The sequence below is a fragment of the Rhineura floridana genome, chromosome 3, assembly GCF_030035675.1.
Source record: "Rhineura floridana isolate rRhiFlo1 chromosome 3, rRhiFlo1.hap2, whole genome shotgun sequence".
In the NCBI taxonomy this organism is placed as follows: Eukaryota; Metazoa; Chordata; class Lepidosauria; order Squamata; family Rhineuridae; genus Rhineura; species Rhineura floridana.
In genome coordinates, this window is record NC_084482.1 from 59,607,548 (window position 1) to 59,628,053 (window position 20,506).

At 44.6% G+C, this 20,506-nt stretch overlaps 1 protein-coding gene across 3 annotated transcripts in view; it reads left to right on the plus strand.

Moving 5' to 3' along the window:
• Nucleotides 1–11,350: 11,350 nt before the first annotated feature.
• Nucleotides 11,351–20,506, plus strand: part of OTOP2 (otopetrin 2) — a 68,369-nt gene continuing 59,213 nt past the window's right edge. For all 3 annotated transcript variants that reach the window (XM_061616105.1, XM_061616106.1, XM_061616109.1), the window contains exon 1: nt 11,351–11,557. The gene's annotated coding sequence lies outside the window, so the exon portion shown is untranslated. The remainder of the gene's footprint in view (nt 11,558–20,506) is intronic.

Sequence of the window (20,506 nt, forward strand, 5' to 3'; positions counted from 1 at the left end):
TACACAGAAACTTCAAAGAAAGTGTACAGTCTCTAGGGATGGTGAACTCTGGCAGAGAAATATCTTCTGAGAGAGAGAGGTAGGTAAAAAGGAGTGTTGTCCTCTGAGGCTACTAGGCCTGCTGCTAGCTTCACTGATGACTGAAACAAACTGAGGCAGGTTTTGGAAGGAAACTAACCAGTTAAAGAGAAGGGTGGTGTCACCTGACAGGAAGTTACTGTAAGGCTAAGGGAGCATTGAGACAGACCTCTAGAGTTCCATAGCTCTCTACCTAATAAATGCCTTATTTAGCACAACAGAAGGAGTCTCTCTCTATACAATTCTAAACCCTGCGGAGGCAGCACACCACCCTCTCAGTAGGAGCCCAGGGCGGCAAGTAACAGCACTAAAAACACTTTAAAAATCATAAAAACAGACTTTAAAACACTAGGCTCCTTTTTTCCTACAGAGGCCTTCTGGTGACTGGCCTAGCCTGAAGGCACTTAAACCCTTCTTGCCTAAAGCAAGTAGGCTAGATTGTTTGTGCAATTTTTGCATAATTTTTGTTTCTGTGATGTTTACATGAACTTGTTTAATGAAACAATGCTGGTAAACTGAATGAGTTTGTTGTTAAGTAACACAGTGTATTCTATTGGTTCATACTGTGTGGACTTAATTAGTTTTTGGTTATGTTTTTAGGATTTGTGAAATAAGAAACAACTCCTATATCTGCAATCATTGAAAATACCTTTTATGCATTACTCATATTTTAAGGGAAGAATAGGAAGCATTGGCATATACTTAATCTGCAGGGGGCGTTGGGCACAAAAAGATTTTGCAAAGGAGCGTTGGGTCAAAAAAGGATGGGTAACACTGTTCTAGAAGATTACAGAGAGTGTTTGCTGAGAGAAACAGCCTCTCCGGGGAGAAAAGATTTTTTAAAAGGGCTAGAAACAGCCACATGGCCTCAAAATTTTTAAATCATGCTAGGAAAAATGTACATACTTGCAAATAATTGCTTAGGACTTTTCTATACTAAGTTTAAACTATGTATCACATTAATGAAATAAACAATTACCTTCTAGAAGATTAGAGAGTGTTTGCTGAGAGAAACAGCCTCTGCGGGGAAAAAAGATTTTTAAAAGGGGCCAGAAACAGCCACATGGCCTCAAACATTTAAAATCATGCTAGGAAAACAGTAGAGGGTACTCACCGTTGCCAGGTAAAAGAGAGAGATCCTGAGCTGTGTAGGCTCTTTTATATCACCACACCTATTGTATGCAAACCAAGGCTCTGTGATTGGTTTACACTAGCATATTCGCCACCCCTGGAGAACTGCTATTTTTTTTTTTACCTATAGAGCGCGTCCAGTATTGGCCCGTCCAATACCACGTGATTTCATCTAGAATCATATGACCATACCATGTGGTCACAGCCATTTTTTCCCCTGGTCCATGTGGTCACAGCCATTTTCCCCTAGACCTTACACTGTGTGGTTAGCTAATTTCTAGGATGCATTGCAAAACCACGTGTTTTACAAAAATAACCATGGATAACTGCATCGTGAAGAACACTGCTGAACTGGGTATCTTTGATCTGTGTGTGGTTCCAAAATATTCCAGGTATGTTGCAAATGGGTACTTTTTTGTTGTGGGGGGGCTGCTTTAGCTGTAGCTCTCTGGTAAACCCTGTATTTAACACAATTCATTCAGATTATACAGTATAAAAACCCTACATCTTATAGGCATGCTGCATGGAGGGGGGGGCTGCTTTAGCTCTCAGGTAACCCTATATTTTAGTTTTTTCAAAGATTTACCTAATGGGAAATTAAAAAAAACAGATCCTGTACATTTATTCTGAGAATGTTTATAACAATCTCATTTACAGTATCCTCTTCAATATAATATGTGTTATTGGGTACTGGGAACCTATGTATTTTATTTAATCTAAAAGAGCCTGTACATTTATTCTGTTTAAACTGTAATCTCCCCTGATTGAATTAAGGCCTAGGAGAAGCTATCCAGATAGGATTAAATCCTAAGGAAGCTGCTCATGGTCAGCATCCATTATATTTTATTTACTTTTGGCATTAAAGCCAGAATGGTGAGAATGATTAGCTCACACCCCCATAAGACCAGTCCTAATTTAATCATTCGGGTGTTCCACTGGAGGAGTCATGTATTTACATCTTTATTTAAGAAAAGAAAGAAAGAAAGAAAGAAAGAAAGAAAGAAAGAAAGAAAGAAAGAAAGAAAGAAAGAAAGAAAGAAAGAAAGAAAGAAAGAAAGAAAGAAAGAAAGAAAGAAAGAAAGAAAGAAAGAAAGAAAGAGACGCTATGTTTCCAAATAGAGCATTTTATTCAGAAGTTTCATTGAGAGATGTTAGAAAAGTTTTGTAACTTCTGTTCTTAAAATGTGGCTTAAATATGACTGCTCAGTGTTTCTCAGTATCTTTTCAACAACTTTAACAGACTTCTGGGAACGGCCTACTTTGGTCACCAGATTTAATACTTCATCAACATTTTCTTGTGTTAGAACAAGACAATTCAGACTGTAAGCTGTTAAGATAACAACATGAAGCACACTTTTAAAACAGTTTTTTCCACATATAATTCTCAACATTCTAGAAAGGACAGGCTTTGTCCAGTTCAGACATTCATGTGAATGTTGACCTGGGGCTTGAATTATGCAACTCACACAAGCTTCATGCATATTTTGCATTAAACAGTGCTTCAAAATGGCATACACAGCTGCTCTCACAATGCATTTCATTGCTGCCTTCCGTTTTCTTGGTAAAATATTGTCTGTTTCATCGGTTTGAATGCCTAGAATGCTTCCAGAGATGAGATGGTTGGGATGATTTGTTGACAGATCTGCAGAGTCCTAAAAAAAGATTTAGAAAAAATCAAACACAGACTTTTCCTTGTTTTTATAATACACCATGAAAATAATCACTCTACAAACCTGTATTTGAATGTTTCCTATTGATGCCATCTTCCACAGGGTAGATGGACATGGCAGGGAAGTAGCTTCAGCAGAGTTTTCAGTTACTGAAGATCCCTAGAAAAGTAAGGACATGTTTTCACATTTTTTCCCCTCCTATATTTTGGAGCTCTCCATGCAAGTAGTTTACACATAAAAGCTTACGGCATTACAGCGTTATCTGTTGCAATGGTCTGCAATTAGAGGCAATTAGTTTGTAATTAGTTTGCAATTAGAGGCAAAAAGTCTTCCTTCAGAAAATGGAAGTCTTGTCCGAATGAAGAAAATAAAAAAGAACAAAAACTCTGGCAAAATAAATGCAAGAAGACAATAAGGGATGCTAAAAAAGAATTTGAGGAGCACATTGCTAAGAACATAAAAACCAACAACAAAAAAATCTATAAATACATTCAAAGCAGGAGACCATCTAGGGAGGCAATTGGACCCTTGGATGATAAGGGAGTCAAAGGTGTACTAAAGAATGATAAGGAGATTGCAGAGAAGCTAAATGAATTTTTTGCATCTGTCTTCACAGTGGTAGATATAGGGCAGATCCCTGAACCTGAACTAACATTTGCAGGAAGGGATTCTGAGGAACTGAGACAAATAGTGGTAACGAGAGAGGAAGTTCTAGGCTTAAGGGACAATATAAAAACTGACAAATCACCGGGCCCGGATGGCATCCACCCGAGAGTTCTCAAAGAACTCAAATGTGAAATTGCTGATCTGCTAACTAAAATATGTAACTTGTCCCTCGGGTCCTCCTGCGTGCCTGAGGACTGGAAAGTGCCAAATGTAACGCCAATCTTCAAAAAGGGATCCAGAGGGGATCCTGGAAATTACAGGCCAGTTAGCTTAACTTCTGTCCCTGGAAAACTGGTAGAAAGTATTATTAAAGCTAGATTAACTAAGCAAATAGAAGAACAAGCCTTGCTGAAGCAGAGCCAGCATGGCTTCTGCAAGGGAAAGTCCTGTCTCAGTAACCTATTAGAATTCTTTGAGAGTGTCAACAAGCATATAGATAGAGGTGATCCAGTGGACATAGTGTACTTAGACTTTCAAAAAGCGTTTGACAAGGTACCTCACCAAAGAGGAAGCTTAGCAGTCATGGAATAAGAGGAGAGGTCCTCTTGTGGATAAGGAATTGGTTAAGAAGCAGAAAGGAGAGAGTAGGAATAAACGGACAGTTCTCCCAATGGAGGGCTGTAGAAAGTGGAGTCCCTCAAGGATCAGTACTGGGACCTGTACTTTGCAACTTGTTCATTAATGACCTAGAATTAGGAGTGAGCAGTGAAGTGGCCAAGTTTGCTGACGACAATAAATTGTTCAGCGTTGTTAAAACAAAAAGGGATTGCAAAGAGCTCAAAAAGACCTCTCCAAATGGAGTGAATGGGCAGAAAAATGGCAAATGCAATTCAATATAAACAAGTGTAAAATTATGCATATTGGAGCAAAAAATCTGAATTTCACATATACGCTCATGGGGTCTGAACTGGCGGTGACCGACCAGGAGAGAGACCTCGGGGTTGTAGTGGACAGCACAATGAAAATGTCGACCCAGTGTGCGGCAGCTGTGAAAAAGGCAAATTCCATGCTAGCGATAATTAGGAAAGGTATTGAAAATAAAACAGCCGATATCATAATGCCGTTGTATAAATCTATGGTGCGGCCGCATTTGGAATACTGTGTACAGTTCTAGTCGCCTCATCTCAAAAAGGATATTATAGAGTTGGAAAAGGTTCAGAAGAGGGCAACCAGAATGATCAAGGGGATGGAGCGACTCCCTTACGAGGAAAGGTTGCAGCATTTGGGGCTTTTTAGTTTAGAGAAAAGGCAGGTCAGAGGAGACATGATAGAAGTGTATAAAATTATGCATGGCATGCTGATGGGACATTGTTTACATTGTCATTGCATTGTCACCGTTGCCGTTGTTCACCCGCCCGTGCCGACTGGGATTTCATCGCTGCGACCCGGACCAGGCATTCTACGGACCTGTCATTGCAGTTTCAATGCTTTGCTACTCGGGTGATCCATCATTGTGGCCGGTTTGCAGTTAGATGGCTCTTGGGCTACCGCTGCGACTACCATTCTAGCCGGCTATCACGACCCAGGTGCTGCTTTCTTATTATTGCGGGGGCTGCTTAGGCCGTTTTGTTAATTCTGGCCATTATTGCTGACACGGTTGATTATTTAATATGGAAGGAATTGTGCCAATTTAAGCTGGAGTGTGTATGGATGTATGGATGTATGAATGTGTGTGAATGTGAAATTGGGTTGAAATTATATTGATTTAGTTTAATTAATTTAATTTAATTTAATTTGTATTACAGCTGTTATAGGGTACGGAGGCGGGTCTCCGGATTAATTTTATTAGGGTGGGTGGCCTGTTGACTGGCAGATAGGGATAGAGGCATGTGCAAGCCAGGGAGGGAGGTGGGGGGCCAAGTTATAGGAAGTTTGGGCGGCAGGCGCTGGAATGGTGCTGCTGGCAGACCATGCCGGAATAGGGGAACGCGGGACAGATGCATTATATCCATCCCATGTTCCGGGTCTGCTCAGAACCAAACGAAAACTGGGGGACGCAAGGTTCCTACCGACCTTCGACTGCTGTTATGTAATGCCAGGTCTGTGGCTCAGAAAACCTCGCTCATCCATGATATGATCTTGGATGGGCGGGCAGACCTGACATGTATTACGGAGACTTGGCTAGACGAAGCCTCTGCTCCCATTCTTGAGGCCATGTGTCCGCCAGGTTTCCGTTATGCACAGCAGCCAAGGGTGGGAAGGCGGGGAGGGGGTGTGGCAGTCATCTATCGAGAGTCCTTGGTTTTTGCCAGACCTCCTCTCCATAGGACTCGATTTGTTGATTGTATGTACTGGAGGTTGGGCCCGAAGGGCAGTTTAGGGATCTTGCTGGTGTACCGCCCACCCCGCTGCACAGCAGATTCCCTGGCCGAGGTGCTGGAGGTGGTCTCGGCTGTACGGGCATTGTCCCCAGAATTGCTAGTGCTGGGTGACTTTAACGTGCATGTTGAGGCCGCCCTCGCGGGAGCCCCTCAAGATTTCCTGGAAACCATGGCTTCCTGGGAACTGCACATAAGTAATATTGGGCCCACCCATGTAGCCTGTCATGCTGTCGACCTTGTGTTTGTCCTAGGAGAGGAGAGAAGTGATCTGAAGTTGGGAGTGGTCTATGCCACTCCTGTGTCATGATCAGATCACTACCTGGTAAATATGGACTTCTCGTTGCCATGCCCCCTCCGCAGGGGTGAAGGACCTATTAGAATGGTCCGCCCCAGGCGCCTGATGGATCCGGATGGATTCCTGACTGCGCTAGGGGAATTGGAACCAGCTGAAGGTCGCCCGGTCAAAACCCTGGTGAAGGAGTGGAATGAGGGGATCACCAGGGCATTAGACCGGGTGGCTCCGAAACGTCCTCTCCCCCTGAATAGAACTCAGCTAGCACCATGGTATACACCGCGGTTGCGTAGTCTGAGACAGGAGGTGAGACGACAAAAACGCCGGTGGCGGAAATCCCGCTCCAAAGATGTCCGAACACAGGTTAGAGCAGCAGTAGCTGCCTACCAAGTGGCAATAAAGGCAGGAAAGAAGGCTTTCTTTGCTGCCTCTATTGCGTCTGCGGAGTGCTGTCCCAGGAGGCTGTTCCAAGTGGTCCGAAGCCTGGTCGGTCCAGTTGCTCAGGAACCCTTGGAACAGTCAAATGCCTCCTGTGACTTATTAGCAAAGCACTTCGCTGATAAAATCGAACACTTACGGAGCTCGATCCCGTGCGCCGTGGATACAGTGGATGAACCAGAGTTGGCCAGTTGCACGCCAGTAAGTTGGGATCGGTTTCAGCTTCTCCCTTCTGAGGAAGTGGACAAGGTGCTTTCGTCTGTGAAGCCTACCACTTGTCTTACTGATCCCTGCCCTTCGTGGCTCCTTATGAGCTGCAGAGAGAAATTGGGCGAGGGGATCAAAGCGGTGGTAAACGCATCCTTGAAAGAGGGTGTGATGCCATCAGCCTTCAAGGAGGCAATTGTAAAGCCCATCCTAAAAAAGCCCTCCTTGGATCCCCAAGTTTTCAATAACTTCCGCCCAATTTCGAACTTACCATTTTTGGGCAAGGTCATTGAGCGAGTGGTGGCCAACCAGTTGTCAGCACACTTGGATGAAACGGATTACTTGGATCCATACCAATCGGGTTTCAGGACTGGTCACGGAACTGAAACAGCCTTGGTCGCTCTGGTAGATGATTTGAGGAGGGCATTAGATAGGGGAGAATTCACCTTTCTTGTCCTTCTCGATCTCTCAGCGGCTTTTGATACTGTCGACCACTGTATCCTTTTACTTCGCCTGGAGGGATTGGGAATTGGAGGCACTGTATTACAGTGGTTCCGTTCCTTTCTCTCCGACAGGTACCAACAGGTAGCATTGGGGGAGGAGGTCTCAAACCCTTGGCCTCTCAATTGTGGTGTGCCACAGGGTTCTATCCTCTCTCCCATGCTATTTAACATTTATATGAAGCCGCTGGGGACAATCATTAGGAGATTTGGGCTGCAGTGTCACCAATATGCAGATGACACTCAGCTCTATCTCTCGTTTAAATCTTCGCCAGAGTTGGCTGTGGAGACCTTGTCCAAGTGCCTGGAATCCGTGAGTGGATGGATGGGAAGGAACAGGCTGAAGCTAAACCCCGATAAGACCGAGGTGCTGCTCGTGGGGGACAAAAGGAGGTTGGGAGATGTTGACTTGAAGTTCAATGGGGTGAGTCTACCCCTGAAGGACCAGGTCCGCAGCCTTGGAGTTGTACTTGATTCCAGGCTGTCCATGGAGGCTCAGATTTCGGCAGTGAGCCGGGCAGCCTGGTATCAACTACACCTCATACGAAGGCTGCAACCCTACCTTCCTGTTCATCAGCTCCCACAGGTAGTACACGCCCTGGTCACCTCTCGTTTGGATTACTGTAATGCGCTCTACGTGGGGTTACCCTTGAAAACGGTCCGGAAATTACAACTTATACAAAATGCGGCAGCTCGACTGCTCACGAACAGTCGCCGCCGGGATCACATCACACCAGTGTTGTTCGATCTACACTGGCTTCCAGTTGTTTTCCGAGCCCAGTTCAAGGTGTTGGTATTAACCTTTAAATCCCTATATGATTTCGGCCCAGTTTATCTTAAGGAGCGCCTTCAACGCCACCAGTTATGCCGCCCGACAAGATCAGCCACACAGGGCCTTCTCTCAATCCCGCCGACAAAAACAGCTAGATTGGCGGGTACTAGAGAGAGGGCATTCTCAGTGGCAGCCCCCACCCTTTGGAACTCCCTCCCACAAGATCTCCGGCACGCCTCTTCCCTAAATATATTTCGGAAAGCCTTAAAGACCTGGCTCTTTCAACAGGCCTTTGGGATCTCCGGGGAGGGTGAATTTGCTATGACTGAAATGCCTCCTGCCCTGTTTTAATATTGTTGTTGCAGCTGTATTGCTTTTATACTGTTTCTATATTGTATTCTGTATTTTACTATGTTGTGTTTTAACGATTTTGTACGTCGGCTAGAGTGGCCATTGGCCAGATAGGCGACTCAGAAATTAAATTTATTATTATTATTATTATTATTGAGAAAGTGGATAGAGAAAAGTTCTTCTCCCTCTCTCATAATACTAGAACTCGTGGACATTCAAAGAAGCTGAATGTTGGAAGATTCAGGACAGACAAAAGGAAGTACTTCTTTACTCAGCGCATAGTTAAACTATGGAATTTGCTCCCACAAGATGCAGTAATGGCCACCAGCTTGGACGGCTTTAAAAGAAGATTAGACAAATTCATGGAGGACAGGGCTATCAATGGCTACTAGCCGTAATGGCTGTGCTCCGCCACCCTAGTCAGAGGCAGCATGCTTCTGAAAACCAGTTGGCGGAAGCCTCAGGAGGGGAGAGTGTTCTTGCACTCGGGTCCTGCTTGCGGGCTTCCCCCAGGCACCTGGTTGGCCACTGTGAGAACAGGATGCTGGACTAGATGGGCCACTGGCCTGATCCAGCAGGCTCTTCTTATGTTCTTATGTCTCCAACATGCTGTTCCACATTTGGCTGTTCTCTTCCTCTTTTAGCAGTTTAGTTGCTGAAAAACATTCATCTTCATTAGAACTTGTGCTAATAAAGCACTTTCGAGGGTTAGGTCTCTCTACTGGTCGCGGTGTAGTTAATTGAGTAGGACTCAAAGGGGTGCCGGCTGGTTCCATGTTCAATCCTCAGAATGTGTCTGGGCATGCAAAATGCACTTCTGTACCATCCCCTCTCCTGATTGGTTAGGCCTTCAAAACCTCCCCTATTGGGTGACGTAGCTGTAGAGGGGTTACTTATCCCTGTTGGGCCCATCTGGAGAGGGTGTCAGAAATGGACCCCTTTGGGGTCCATTTCTGACACCCTGCTTTGACCTAAGGGTTTTAAACCTCTTCAGATTGGTCCCCTCGAGACCATGTGCTTGTAGAGGGGTCACATGCCCCTATAGGAAGCAGTCTGGAGAGGGGCGGCACCCTATTTTCACCTAAGGGTTTTAAACCACGTCAGATTGGTCCCCTGGAGACCACGTGCTCATAGAGGGGTCATATGCCCCTATGGGGACCACTCCAGGACCGCGTTTTGAGTAAAAATACACCCATTGGTCCAGTGGGGGCCACGTGTTCATGGGGGTCACATGACTACCGTTTCCGGGGTGGGACATGAGGGAAGGGGCTTCTGGGGGACAGGATATCTGGTGAGGTCATCAGGGGAACTGGAAATAGAGGGGTGGGATTTCTGGGGGCACGGGACTTCCGCTGATGTCATCAATCAAACTCAAAAGGGGCAGGGCTTAGCAGTTTGACAGGAGGTGGTCTTGTATGCAAGTTTGTGCGCCTCAGCATTTCTAATTTGAGAAATGGAATGCTACTTAGTAACCTTCAGAAGGTGACGTGGAAACACAAAGCAGGAAACCTTTTGACCTTCCCCCCAACTTGCTTAAATACCTGGGCATTGCCTGTAATCTCAGACGTACATGGGCTGTAATTGGTTATGCTCAGGGCTGTTATTTTCTTTATGATTACTTCACATGATCAACAGCCAACCACTGGCATTATGAACCAGTTCCGGGTCTGTAAGCGAAAAAGCTTTAATCCAGCTCAAGCTCCCTACTGACCTCTAGTGGTATAAGAAGAAAACATGGAACTGGAAAAGCAAGCTGCCAATTTGCTTTAAATGCAGGCACGGGGATCTGTGGCCTTCCAGAGGTTGCTCAACTGCAACTCCCATCAACTGTGACCATTGGCCATGCTGGCTGGGGCTGATGGGATTTGGGGCCCAACAACTTCTGGAGGGCCACAGGTTCCTCATCCCTGGTTTCCAGTTCCCACTTCAGAAGAGAGGGCAGGACTGAGCAGATCTGTGGTTGGGGTTTTACAGAGAATATTTGAGGTGTGAAGGTCCCAGTTGGTACTGAAAACAGACGTGTGTCCAGGTAGCAAAATAAAAAGGGCTGGTTTTGCTGGATGCGACTCCTTTTTACCTGAAATCCATTCTACAGAAACCTTTTGATTTTATCAATGGGAGATTATAATATTGATTTGGGCTCCTGATCAACTGTAAACAATAAACAGTAATATTGGCTCGAGCTTTGCATAGGTGCTTAAACTGTAGAAGCCAATGCAGAATTTCTCCCTTGCCCCCACCATGAAGAACTGAACATCATATTAGGATTTTATTATTTATTCATTCATTGAATAGATTTATACCCCACTTTCCCAAGGAGGCCACATCCAAAGTGGCTAACAAGAAAATTTTAAAAAATATGTATCACAACTTCAGTTATCATTTAAAATGAGCCTTACTCTGTTTGTTTTCATCTGTGGTTGAAATTGCTCCAGTTCAAGCCAATAAAGGTTTTATAAGCAGTTCAGCACAAAAAATAAAATAAAAGCATGCTTAATTTCTAACAGATAATAAATACCCATTTCAGAGTCATAACAGCACAAGATCAAATAGTAACATAAACCAGCCTGAACAGGTGTGTTTCAGCATCACTCTTTATAAAGTCTAATTTGCTCCAGGCCAAGGAAAGTTTCCTTTGCAAAAATGGGCAGAATTCTTATCTGGACACCATGTAAGAAACCAGTAAGTACTTTACTTTATTTTACAATTCTCTCTCTCTTTTCCTTTAAAAATAGCTTTTATTGTCATTTCAGCATACGGATGGTAGAGAATATACAACAGGTCTTGCCCAACCACTACCAAACCTAATCAAGTGGCAGAGCTTGGAAGTGCCTCAGGTCATGGAAGGGGGCGGGACTGTGGCTCAGGAGGAGGTAATACTAGGGAATGTACTAAGGGCCAATGGTGCTTATAGAAGCACCTGTCAAGAGTCATTCTGTTCTGAGTGCCAGGTGCTTCATCACCAAGCAGTTTCCTGGATCTTCTAGTCAGCCTGGAAGAAAGATAAACACCTGTGTTTCCTTCTTATCCCACTGACTGCCTGGTACACCAACTGCAAGCAACAGGCCTCAGTGCATCACTTCTGTAGCAAGACAACCACCACGCACCAGAGAAAAGAGGGATGGAGCAAGGTCAGTGAAACAGAATAACTTCTTTATCTGCTTTTCTTTAATGTGGAGCCTTGGAATATGCAGGATCCGGACAAGCGGCAAAGCAAGTTTGCTATCGTGCTGACATTTAAAAGGGCAGTATTAAATAATGTACTGCTTGTTTTAAGGGTCTTTTCCTTCTCTGACTGGTGAGAATTGAAAACCTGGGAACCTAATATAGAAACTGTAGGGTTCTGAGCTACAAGTATTTGGTTTAGCTTGTTGGCGGTGTTCCTGTACATTCTTCAGCCTCTTAACAGTAGTTGTCATTCTTGTTTGAAGTCTCTCTGTGCTTTTTGCCTTACCTGCCTTGGAACCATAGAGGTGAGTGAGTCACATAATCAAAATTTTGCCCTGGTCATCACACAGGAAGATCACTGTGTATTAGTGGTGGCTGTGCAGCACAAACTGTCATCTGGCTCATCTGTCACATGGACAAGTGGGGTTTCAGCTTGCAACACTGTACATGGAAGCTGGTAGCTCATCTGTTTGCAGGTTGAAACTTGGTTTAAGTGCATGATGGAGCCATCAGACACAGGCAGGGGGTGGCCCTTTGGTTTCTGCTGAGAAAACATGAACCAAAAACATCAGATATTTGTCTGAGACTGTAGATAGATGGATCTGGTGCATGTACTCTTTTTTTCTTTTTTTCTCTATTCCCTCTGGTCAAAGATGTCTAGCAGGTTTTTGAAGCACTCAAAGCCTGCAAAATCCATTTGGCCAGAGTCAATAGCTGTGTTAGTGCCAACTTAAAGCGTGGGGTAAGCTTGGCCAAAATATCTTCAGCCCCCCCCTTCTCTGAGTGGGCCCACCTCCTTATAACCACTGCCCATTTGCTTGTCCCACCTCTCAGCTCGGTCCACTTAACTGCGCAAGGCAAGTGTGGGCTGCTCTATGTCCACTGCTGTTGTCACTGTTTAGATACTCAGAGAGGACAGGTTAACAGGCAGAGACAGTGAGGAGGAGTAGCGAGACTAGGAAGCTCTGAAGGTCAACTGTGGGCTCTCTGCAGGATTGTGGACCTTAGCAGGTGTCCAGTGATGCTAAGATACTGAGCCTGAATGGCAGAGGAAAATCAGTGTGCAGAACTGTGAGCGTCAGTGGTTTTATTCTACTATCTTCATCTCTCTTTGGGGAGAAGGGGAGGAATTTCTTGACTATCTCCTTCCTGAATGATCTGTCAAGCCATAATTCGGTCTCATGTTACTGGAGCAATGGCATCACAATTTGAAAAAGATAGTGACTTGATTCTGTGGCCACAACTGTCTCCCACTCTAAATTATATGCAGAACATAAGTTAGAACTTAGATCTTTATTGGATTCTGATGTTGTGCAAGGTTATTGTCTAGGCTGGTGGTTCCCAAAAAAGTTTCCCCATGGACCACTTGAAAACTGCTGAGGGGTCTTGGTGGACCACTTCATGATTTTTCTGCCTGTTGTAGTGATTGCAATGCAGCGTGCTAGGTGCTGTAGGATTTATAATTGTATTTTTATTGCTCCTTTTATTTCACAGACTCTATTTTTTGGTATTACAATTTTCATTCCATAAAATTCAGATTGAAATACAATAAAATACAATGTAAGAAAGAAAAGTAATAAAATACAATTAAAAATCAATATGAATATTTAATGAGGACACACCACAGACCACCTGAAGGAAGCTCGTGGACTATTGGTGGTCCATAGACCACAGTTTGGGAACCTCTGGTCTAGACTTTTCAGATGATCAAGCAGAGTGGATTGATACTCCCCTTCCCTGCAATTTATAATCACCACGTTTAACCACAATTAACAGAACAGTATCATCCTGTTCTTCCACCGTTAATATTATGCCTGCAATCCAGCAAATGGATATTCATGCTTTCTTCTTATTTCACCTTGTATGTATCTTTGTTTACTTTCTGTAATAGCTCTCATTTATTTCAATGGAATGTAAGGCTGCTTCCAGACAATCACTATTTTGGGATGGGATTCAATTGCACACTGGCAAATTCAGGTTGTGCAAATTAAAGTTTTAGTGCTCTTGCGCAACAAACCCACTTTCCCAAAAGAGAAGACTTTTTGAGATGAGGAAAGTGACAGGAAAATGTGGGATAATGCTTGCTTGAGCCAGCATCGTCTGATCTCAATAAACAGGTTGTCTTGAAGCGACCGAAGTTATTTATTTATTAGATTTATATCCCGCCCTTCCTCCCAGTAGTATGCTTTGTTTCACACCGAGTGGCAGCCCACCCATTTTCATCTGGGTTTCAGCCTTCTTTCCTATCGTGCCTTGCGAAGCAGATGACCACAAGGCCATTTCTGTGGATATTAACCAAACAGTACACTAAATCCGGGGTGCGTGTGTGTGTGCATTTTTCTTGCCATTAGTAATATTAATACATAGAGGCATACAAGAAGGATGATGTCCGTAATTATTTTAAATGCCAAATTGCCTGTTTAATTTGCTTGTGGACCCTAATTCTGACAGAAAGGAAATGGGGTATAAACCTTTTTGATGGCGACGTCTGCCAGTCACTTATTTTGGATCCAAAATAAAATGTTTAATTAAATATAATTCACATGAATTCAATTGGGGGATTTATCCTAGTAAGCGTGCATAAGATCACAGGCTAGCAGTACAATCCTATGCATGCTTACTTACACAGATGTGCTATTTGCATACCATAGAATTCAGATTGAAATACAATGTAAGAAAGAAAAGAAGCATTAAAAATACAAATAAAAATCAATATGAATATTTTGATTTTTACATCCAAGCAAGCATTCCTTGGGGCTTACACCCAAGCAAGCATGCATAAGATGCAGCCTCGGCTTCCGCACAATCTAAGTATTATGTCCTCACAGTGGGGAGGAGAGCCTGGCTGGGAGTCCAGAGTCTGTGAGTTCAAATCACCGCTCGTGTCTCCTGGGTGTCAAGGGCCAGCTAAAGATCACCCACACAGTGAGTGGCTCAGGGGTTATGTGCCCTGCCACCTGTGCAGCCGTGGGCAAGCTGCAGAGTCCCAAGGAGCCCAGTTGCCCCCCAGCTGGCAGTTGCAGACAAGGAAGGGGCTGGCTTGTGCAGCTGTGGCAAGCTGGGCAGGCCGTAGCCAGCTGGGGAGGACTAGCCTCAGAGGGAGGGAGGCAATGGTAAACCCCCTCTGAATACTGCTTACCATGAAAACCCTATTCACAGGGTAGCCATAAGTCGGGATCGATTTGAAGGCAGTCCATTTCCATTTTCCTTATCTCAATCAGCTAATCTCTGGGCTCTTCCACACTGTTTCCTTGCGGGGGGGATGTATTCTGCAAAATGTAATTGATGCAATAGTAGTGCATTAGTGGTGGATTTATACTGGACTATCCACATATTCCACTTTATCAGCTCTGCAATGTTTCCCCATTGGTACTGCATTATTGCCCTTTGGAGGGGCACTCCTGCAACACAGCACAACAAAAGTGGGTCCAAAAAAAACTTTAAAAGGGGTTTTAAGAAGCAGGATGGAATAGGATTGTATCTTAAGGCCCCCATATCAAGTGACCACACTGTGGGGTGGGGAAAGAGGTGGAATTGGGGATAGATCCAGTGCGGAAATATATGGGCCTCATGGGACTCTTTGCATTTCTAAACTGAGGGAGAGGCATCAGATCTATTGGGGAAATGTGGGGTGACCAGTGCCTAACTGCTTCAGAAGGTTATGGCTACAGCTTCAATTACAGAATCATTTATCAAAATTGATTTTTTTCTAACAAGCATGCATAAGATGCAGCCGTGGCTTCCTCGCAATTAAACATTATCTCCGCATCTCAATCAGGCAGTCTCTTAGTCCTTCCAGGCTATTTTCGTGTTTTTTAGTATTGGGGCTCAAACTTGTCCAGAAGGCTTGTATTTTACATTTGAAGCCCTTTTGTCTAATCCCGGATGTATACATATGCAGGAAGGGAAGGAGGTTCTCATGATGCTGGGATAAGACAGAGATGTACTCTGCATATATTCAAGAACAATCCCTTCTTTATTCATACTTCTCATGTCCTGGTATGAAGCCTTATCACTGACAACAAGTTCTGAGGCTGAGTCCACAAGTTCCAGGGGTCAGCCCAAGTTAATTCTGGCTCATATTAAACCATAATCCATTTACCTTTCTCTATTTTTCCATATAATTTAATTCATCTGCTAGGGAGGACTAAAATATATTATGGGTTGATGAGCCCTGTTTTGGTGTGTGTGTGTGTGTGTGTGTGTGTGTGTGTGCGTGTGTGTGTGGTTCCCCAACCCCTATTGCCACATGAAGGTGAAACAAGAGGGAGGGGAGTGGTTTCCTTTAATACAGGTATGACCGAAAGAACTCTTGCATTCTCCAGCATGGTGCAAATACTTCCAGATGCAATGTATGTAATTAACTCGGAAGCATTCTCTATTGCTAGATATCAGCAAGGGCTGAGTCAGAGGGAGGAGACACCAAAATGACTAGGGTGAGCACATGTGGCGACACTAGCTGAGATACCAAGAATCCATTAGTGGTTCAGGCACTTGTGTTTCCTTGAAGTGCTCTTAGGGAAAATGCTGGCACCTTTCCACCCACTTACCTTCAATATTGTTTGTTCCATGGCTGGTTTTTCTGTTCTTTCATTCCCGTGTGGCTTGCAGGAATAGGTAAGATGGCCTTTATCAGTGCCGTCCTTAGCAGGCAATCAGGTGCTTGAGGCTGCAGTCCTAGGCACACTTAGCTGGGAATAAGTTCCATTGAACTTAATGGGATTTACTTCAGCGTAGATGGAGGATTGTGCTGTGTATCTCCTGTTGCTACTCAGTGGCCAAAGAAGAACAAGGTAGATAGATTTCCAGAATCCACTCCTGATCCTGATGGAAGCAGCAGCAGGAATATATAAGATCATACCGGTTTCCCTTCCTTCTTGTTAACTCTCTCCAGCGTACAGTTGAGTTCTGTGTGGGTTTGGCCCATCCCCCCCTCCCCGTTATAAGTATCTGTATGAAGGAACGGTTCTGCCATTATCCAGGTTTGAGCCTAGTGACATTTGGCACGTAAACTCCCAGAGTTATCATACCAATCATACCTGTCATAGGTGCCAGCATGGCTCCTGTTATCAAAATCTGATCTCCTTGCCACATCCACACTGGAGACTTGATTAAAGCGTGGAGAAAACAAGATTTTAACATCTTGATATGCCAAGGGCTGATCCTTTTCACCATATCATCACCACCTATGATGAAAGTGATGAGGTGTCAAACTGCAAATAATATACATGGCATGTTCTTAATCTGCAGTGGATTTTATTATTCTATTTGTAGATTCGGAATGCCCAATATTTATGTAAAATGTCACACCACTGCCACCATTTTTTCTTTTCACTGTCACCACTTCTGTTTAACACAGTCCACACAGAAAAATATGATTGTTGGCTGCATAGTAGTAGTCTTAACAAATGATTGAAATCATACTTTAATCACCTGTTAAGACTGCAACTGTGCAGCAGACAATCATATTTTTCTGTGTTAAATAGAAGTATGATTTTTCCCCTTTCATGATTCCACAGCTGTACCACATACACACAAAATTAAATATTAGCGCAGACCAGAATTCTTCAGTTTCATCTCAGAGTTCATTTGAAGAAGGAAACATAATCCCAAATTTCTAGCCCTTAGCTGCGATGAAAGGCTTAAAACTGTATGGATTTGGGTAAATCTCAGAAATCACAATTTGAGTTAGGGGTGGGTATTGGTGCACTGCATAGCTCTTTGCCTTTCCTGAGAACTAGCAGAATAAACTAAGCATAACAAGAAAGTATATTGCAAGCACTTTAATCTGCATAATCTGTAGTAGCACTTGTGTGTTTGTGTTTTTTTAATGATCACATACACATCATCACCTATTGACTCACAAGACTATAACAGTTTTGTAGTAGCACATAAAATATTCCATAAAATTATCTCTATGCTAAAATCTTGCACTCTCAGAAAGATGAACCCTATCCACCAAAAGCCAACCCAGGTTTAAAACAAAGAGGGGGCTTCCCCCAGGCACCTGGTTGGCCACTGTGAGAACAGGATGCTGGACTAGATGGGCCACTGGCCTGATCCAGCAGGCTCTTCTTATGTTCTTATGTTCTTAGGAAAGGTTTATGCCATTTCCCAAAATGTCTAGACTTGGGTAGGCCTGGGAGGAAGTGGGTTTCCATATTTGAGGGACAATATCTGAGAAATACCTTTTTGTGCTGGGGAAGCCTGATGCATATAGGTATAAACACTTTGCCGATAAAATCGAGCGCCTGAAAAGCTTGATTCCGTACGCCATGGATACAGGAAGTGAGCCAGAGCCGGCCAGTTGCATTCCGGTCCGGTGGGATCGGTTTCAGCCTCTTCCCTCTGAGGAAGTGGACAAGGTGCTCTCTACTGTGAAGCCAACCACCTGCCTACTGGATCCTTGCCCCTCGTGGCTCATTATGAGCTGCAAAGAGAGACTGGGTGAAAGGATCAAGGCTATAGTAAATGCATCCTTGGAAGAGGGTGAACTACCATTAGCCCTCAAGGAGGCAGTTATAAAGCCCATCTTAAAAAAGTCCTCCTTGGATCCCCAAGAGTTAAATAACTTCCGCCCAGTCTCTAATTTACCATTTCTGGGCAAGGTGATTGAGCGAGTGGTGGCCAAACAGTTACAGACACACTTGGAGGAAACAGATTATCTGGATCCATTCCAGTCGGGCTTCAGGACTGGACATGGAACTGAAACAGCCTTGGTCGCTCTGGTGGATGATATGAGGAGGGCGCTGGATAGGGGAGAATTCACCTTCCTCGTCCTCCTGGATCTCTCAGCGGCTTTTGATACCGTTGACCACAGTATCCTTTTAGAACACCTGGAGGGATTAGGAATAGGGGGCACTGTTTTACGGTGGCTCCGTTCCTATCTCTCAGACAGGCATCAACGGGTGGCATTGGGGGAGGAGGTTTCAGACCCTTGGCCTCTCAATTGTGGAGTGCCACAGGGTTCTATCCTCTCCCCCATGTTATTCAACATCTATGTAAAGCCGCTGGGGGCCATCATCAGGAGATTTGGGCTGCAGTGCCACCAATATGCAGATGACATCCAGCTCTATCTCTCGTTTAAGTCCTTACCAGAGTTGGCTGTGGATACCATCTCCAAGTGCCTGGAATCCGTAAGTGGATGGATGGGAAGGAATAGGCTGAAACTAAATCCCGACAAGACTGGGTGTTGCTTGTGGGAGACAGGGGCAGGCTGGGGGATATAGACCTGGTGTTCAATGGGGTAAGATTGCCCCTAAAAGACCAGGTCCGCAGCCTCGGGGTCATTCTTGACTCCCAGCTGTCCATGGAGGCTCAGGTCTCGGCAGTGAGCCGGGCAGCTTGGTATCAATTACATCTGATTAGGAGGTTGCAACCCTACCTGCCTGCCCATCTGCTCCCGGAGGTAATACAGGCCCTGGTCTTCTCTCGCCTAGACTACTGTAATGTGCTCTATGTGGGGTTACCCTCGAAAACGGTCCGGAAATTGCAACTGATACAGAATGCGGCAGCACGTTTGATTAAGAACAGCCACCGCCGTGATCATATCACTCCGGTGTTGATAGATCTACACTGGCTACCAGTTGTTTACCAGGCCCAATTCAAGGTGTTGGTATTGACCTTTAAAGCCCTATACGGTTTCGGCCCAGTTTATCTGAAGGAGCGCCTCCAGCATCACCAATTATGCCGCCTGACGAGATCAGCCGCGCAAGACCTTCTCTCGGTCCCACCAGTTAGGACAGTGAGGCTGGTGCGGACCAGAGAGAGGGCATTTTCGACTGTGGCCCCCACCCTCTGGAACTCACTTCCTTTCGATCTTTGCCATGCCCCTTCCCTGATAGGTTTCCGCCGGGCCTTGAAAACCTGGCTGTTCAGGCAGGCCTACGGGACCTCTGGGGTGGTTTAGTTTTAATACTGATATTATTAATTATTATTATGATTCTTGTGGTTTTATTGTATTTATTGATGAAATTGTACGTCGCCTAGAGTGGCCGTTGATTCGGCCAGATAGGCGACTCAGAAATAAAATTTATTATTATTATTATTATTATTATAGGAATACCCATTTGTGGGATTATAATATAACACAGGTTAGAAGAGACTGTAAGAGACAGTTGGGGAAGGGGCAACATGCCACTGGCATGTGGGGCTATAATGAAAAGAAGCAATAGATGTGACTCTTACAGTAGACCACATTATAGCAAAAGTCAGTGGTTTCTGTGTGCATGTGCACATGGGCGCTCACACACACACCACTCAGTCCGTGCAATCAAGCAGTGGAAGCTGGTATGGGGCACTGCCCACTAACCTCAGTCAGACCCCACTTGCCTGCCTTTTTACTTACATGCAGCGCAGGGAGCGGCAGTGTTGACTTGTAGAACTCGGGAGAGAGGAAGATAGGGACAAGACTAGACTCCATTGGCTCCTCCTGTCATTGGCTCTGGTTCCACCTACTGTTAGTTTCGCTGCCTTCTGCCCTGTCAGTCCCAATGGGCACCGGCCACCACTGCAATCAAAGAGGCATTATTGCATTCCAGCCAGGCAAAAGCACTGGTGCGGGGCCAATGAAGAGCATGGTATGGAGAGAGTTGAAGGGGCCACATATAGAGGCCTGAGATTTCCCTTCCCTTCTGTAGAATATATAACCCCACCCCAATTGATGCGATGTTGGCATCAAAGTGGAAGTTTCTGCTTTAAACTTACTCCATAAAAATCCAGAGTAATGTTCATCATCCAGCTGCCAGGTTAGAATGTGTCGGTGATGCACAGAAGACAAGAGAGAGCTCTTTGTTGGTTCCCTGCCGCCACCCCCATGGCTTCTTTAGTGGCATGAAAACAGTAAGTGATCATACACAATGGGAATTCTTAACTCTTTAGGGAACAGAAGATCCCTCTGAAAATCATTTTTT